We start from the raw sequence: 5,069 nt of genomic DNA on the forward strand, positions 1-5,069 counted from the left end.
CTTAATTTCATCGGGAGACCAAAACAAATTCCTCCTCTCGGTCCCTATCGTAGCCTCTTATTTATAAAGTATTATATCCACCTATACTCACCTTTATACCTATCCTAAGGTGGCCGACCAAGCAATCTTGGAACCCAAGCTTGGGTCGGCCAAGCAAATAGGATGAGCCAAGTTGTGTGGCCGGCCCTAGCTTGAACCCAAGCTTGGTGTGGTCGGCCACATCAAAATAAAAGGATTTTAATTTTTTAAAATTTTTCTTATGTGGATTCCATGGTTTTAAAAGAGAGTTTAAAATTATAAGTTTTTCCTTTTATAGCTTTCTACAAAAAGATTAAGAAAAGATTTGATATCTTTCCTTATTTGTAGATTAAAAGGAAGATTTTTTTTTCAGAAAACTTGCCTTTTTTGTAACCATGTTCATGATTTAAAAGAGAGTTTTAAAATTATAAATTTTTCCTTTTATAAGTTTCTATAAAAGATTAAGAAAAGATTTTATATATTTCCTTATTTGTAGATTGAGAGGAAGATTTTAATTTTAAAAGATAACTTTTTTTTTTGGAAATCATCCATATATTTTAATAGAGAGATTTTAATTTATAAAATTCCTTTTATAACCAACCATGAAGGAAAAAATTATTAGAGAAATTTTTATTTTAAAATTTCCAGAAACAAATTAGGAAGTTTTAATTTTGTGTTAAAACTTTCCTTCCTTGGAGCAATGAGGTAGCCGACCATGATATTTAAGAAAATGAAATTGGTTTTAATCAATTAAATTTTCCTTTTCATGGCAAAGAAAATAAGGAAGATTTTATTTAATTTTTCCTTATTTGTCAAGACCAAGGAATATAAAAGAAGGGGTAGGGGTGCCTTCATGAGGAACAACTCTATTCTATTTTCCTCCCTCTCTTCCTTGGTGGTGGCCGGCCCTAGTCCTTGTTCTTCTCCTCTTCTCTTCTTCTTTGGTGGTCGGCGGCATTATCCCTTGGAGCTTTGTGGTGGTGGCCGGATCTTGCATGGAGGAGAAGGAGAGAAAGGAGGCTTTGTTTCTAGCATCCCTTGGAGCTTGGTGGTGTGGCCGAAATTCTTCATCTCAAGGAGAGGAGCTTGGTCGAAACTTGCAAGGAGGAAGAAGAAGGGTTTGGGTAGTTCTCATCTCGGTAGATCGTTGCCCACACAACGTCCGAGATTAGAAGAGGAATACGGTAGAAGATCAAGAGATTATTGCATACAAAGAAATGTATACCTAGTAATTGTTTTCCGCATCATACTAGTTTTTCTTTGTATGAATTCCAAACACAAGAGACATATAATTCTAGGTTTCGAATTTGTGATTCGAGTTTGTGTTTTTTTTTGTTTATCGAATTTGTGATTCGATTGTTCCTTTTGGTTAAACCTAGGGTTATATAAGGAAATTAAATATTAGATTTCACTGAAAGGCTTTGTCTAGGAAGTGGTGGTTGCTCCCATATCCAAGAAGGCTTAGTGCCTCGCCATGTTTAACTTGGAAGACGATTTCTGAAATTAATATTTAATTAAATTTATAATATAGGTGGATTTGAATCAATAATGTTAAGCATCGTTTGCAATCCAATTCTAAACCATTAAAAACAGATAAGTTAAATTTGGAATCAATAATGTTAAGTTCTGTTTGTGATTCCGAATTTAATTTCTAAAGAACACAATAGGTTATTAGGATAGGTTCGACACTTATATAAAATTTTTGTACAGTGGAACCGGTACGATCTTCCTAGGACTAACCAACAATTGGGGGTACTGTAAAGTATGCTTTAGGGATCTAGCATGTTATCCACATTCTGTTCTCCTATGAAATTTAAAGATGGTTCTTGAGAGCAAGACGCTTGAGTTGGGGTGACTTTGTGCCTATAGAGAGCAGCTCTGTAGGCCTTGGAAGAAAGTGCTAAACTTGCTAATTTCTTATTACTCATTTGTTCAGTCTTCCTCTGATAGTGTTGAAAGAGGGTAGTATGGTGTGTTGTAAAGGTAAAAAGAAATAATCTGGTACCCATTTCTTTGGGCCAATAAATCTTCTCAGTGTAAGATTCACCTACAAGGCGGTAACTATCTGGATCTTTAATGTGGTCCCATCCCAAATTGGCACCTTGGACAGAGGCTCACTAATATTTGAGTTGATCTGGGAAATAGGGAGGAGCTTCCCAATCAAAGTTGGGGTCGGAAGGGTAGTCTTCAAGTTTGGCATGATAGTTACCAACCTCATTGATGTCAATTTTGACTAAATGCCTGGCGGGTTCGATTTTAAGTTCTAACCATTCTGATGGAGTACTATCAAACGTGCAAACTACAAAAGTTTCTTCTTCTTCTTCCAATACTGTGGAAATAATGGGTCCCAATTTTTTTGGAAATTCTTTAACAGAATTCAGATCATGAATCCATAGTTTGTATAGGAGACCATAATTCATTAATGTGAAGGGAGTAATAAGTCTACCTTTATAGGTAGTGGTAGTGTAGGATTTATAATCAATGTTAGCTTTGCGAAATGAGTAAAGAAGTTGGCATTGACAGTCATACTTTTTGGAGTCAATACAAGGCGAACCTTTCTTTTGACATTTAAGTTTTGGGTTGAACTCAGCTTCATAGACTATTGTCAGACCTTCAGGGGAATTTTTGTGAAAAAACCTTAAGACCCTCATATAATTCCATGAAAGTTTGTAAAGTAGATTTTTCTACCAAACTACGTATATAAGTAGTAATGTCTTCAGGGATAGTGTTAGGGAAACCTGCTAAGCGGGTCTCAAATGCCTTTTGTAATGCTGTAGTCTTATTCCGTTCTTTGATTTGAACTAAAGTTAAGTATTCTGGTATGTGAGGAATTTTTGTAGTAACTTTTGACGTGTTGTTAGAACCAGAACCAGGTATTTGAGCGTAAGTTTGTGGAACATCAAGACTAGGAGTAACTAGCCTGGTATCCTAAGTTTTAAGTATAGTGCTCACAAAGAAATGTGGACCTAGCTATGCTCGGGCTATTGTAAAAGCTTCTTCTAAAGACTAGAAACCTTTAAAGTAAGGATGTTCCAAACCTTGCATGGCTACGTTTGTTTCTTCCCATGTAGAGCATACTCTTGTATGAGGGCCAGAAAAAACCACATAACAAGAGAATTTCTTGCCGCTGGGTTTTTGTATAATAGTAAGGAAATAGTTTGAAAAATACATTAATGACAACAATTTTATGTCCTTAGCTGCCAGGTATGGTGGAAATGTGCCAAATGTTATCAAGAAGATAGTTTTGAATGTGATCAAGTTTGTCTCTAGTAGAGAAACAGAACTGGTCTTTAAGCTATGTGAATTGCTGTATGTTTTGGTTGCTAAAACACATAGTTTTGATAGCAAAAGTATGAACTTTTCTTAGTCTGTCCATCTTCCTATAAGAAGTCATAAGAGTTAATGCAATAACCTTGATAATGTATCTGCTAAGGAATTATTGATTCTTTTTATATGTTCCCATTGAATTCTTAGGCCTTTATTAATAATAGTATCAGTGAATTTGAGCAACGCTTGGTACCTAGGCCTTTTCTAACTTCTTTTGTTTGTTGACTATATTTTACTATGCCTTCACAATCTATTCTTATAGAAATTTCTTGTTTATTACAAATAAATAACCTAAAAGCCTTTAAACAATAGATGACAGCTAAGATTTCGTAATTTAGGGATGTTAAATGTCCTTTTCTTGATATTTTTCAGAGGCATATCTACAAAAGGTTTCTAGGTTTCTATGCTTTTAGATTCATATTTAGATATTTTTCTATATAAAATGTCTCCCCATCTTGTTTCACATCTATCTGTTTCAATGACCAAATAGTCAGAGTCAAGAGGTAGGGTTAACTTAGGAATGATTTTTACTAGATGTTTAATTTGTTAAACTAAAGCTATATCTTGTTGGTTAAAATATTTTTGTTCTATCAAAGATGTTTTATTGTATAAAGGTCCACTAATTTTGCTAATATTTTTAAGATAAAGTCTTGCATAATTTAGGAGACCTAAAAAGGCTCTTAAAGTCTTAATGTCTTCCATTTTATCTAAAAAAACAAGGAGTATTGCTGAAATATGAGGTTGTAATGTTATTTGTCCTTGGCATTCTGCCCTTAAGAATTCTATGTGTGTTGATACTAGTTTCATCTTTTTTTGAGAAATCATAAGACCATGTTTTTCACATAAATTGAAAATTACATACAGATGGGCAAAATGTTCTTGTTTTGTTTTGGAAAATTTTAAAATATCATTTATGTAAATATTGGTAAACATAGAAATATGTCGGAAGATGTCATCCATTTTTTGTTGGAAGATTTGGGAAGCTACCTTAAGGCCAAAAGGCATAACAAGCCACTCAAAATGGCTTTCAGGATAAGAAAAGGTGATCCATTCAATAGACTCATGATACATTTTAACTTGCCAAAATCTTGATTTCATATCAAATTTAGAGTATCATTTGGAATGTTGTATATTATTTAAGAGTTGGTCTTTATTTGGGATTTTGTAGCCATCTTCCTAGCAATTATCATTTAACCTTTTATGATTAAACACCATTCTTGATTACCCATATTTTTGTTTAGCTCCTTTGTTATCTATAAAGGTCGGACTTCTATGTCTAGAGGTGGATCATTGAATATCACCCAAATGTAATAATTATTGGATATATATTTTACATTCCTCCGTCTCCCAATTTGTATATCTTAAATCTTGAGCTTTAATTATTAAATCGGGGTTAACTATTGTAAATTTGCAATAAACTTTGTCCCTGTCCCAAAATTTAGTTGGATTTTTTCCGATAGTATATAGTTTTTCTAATCTGAAAATAAGGAAGTCTAAGTCTAGATGATGGGTATTAATCTTCTAAAGTAAATATTTTGGGACTATTAGGTCTGATGGGATACTCCATATTGAAAAACAATCGTATAAGGGGATTGACCAGCAAAGTGTTTGTAGTTTTCCTGATACTCAGAAAAAGCTAAAGAACAAATTTTGAGATTAGTACTTAGAGTTGGGTTACTTGTCTGTTTACAAGCATTGGTTATAGTATAGTGACAAGTAGTATT

This window comes from Zingiber officinale, chromosome 4A (genome assembly GCF_018446385.1).
Source record: "Zingiber officinale cultivar Zhangliang chromosome 4A, Zo_v1.1, whole genome shotgun sequence".
In the NCBI taxonomy this organism is placed as follows: Eukaryota; Viridiplantae; Streptophyta; class Magnoliopsida; order Zingiberales; family Zingiberaceae; genus Zingiber; species Zingiber officinale.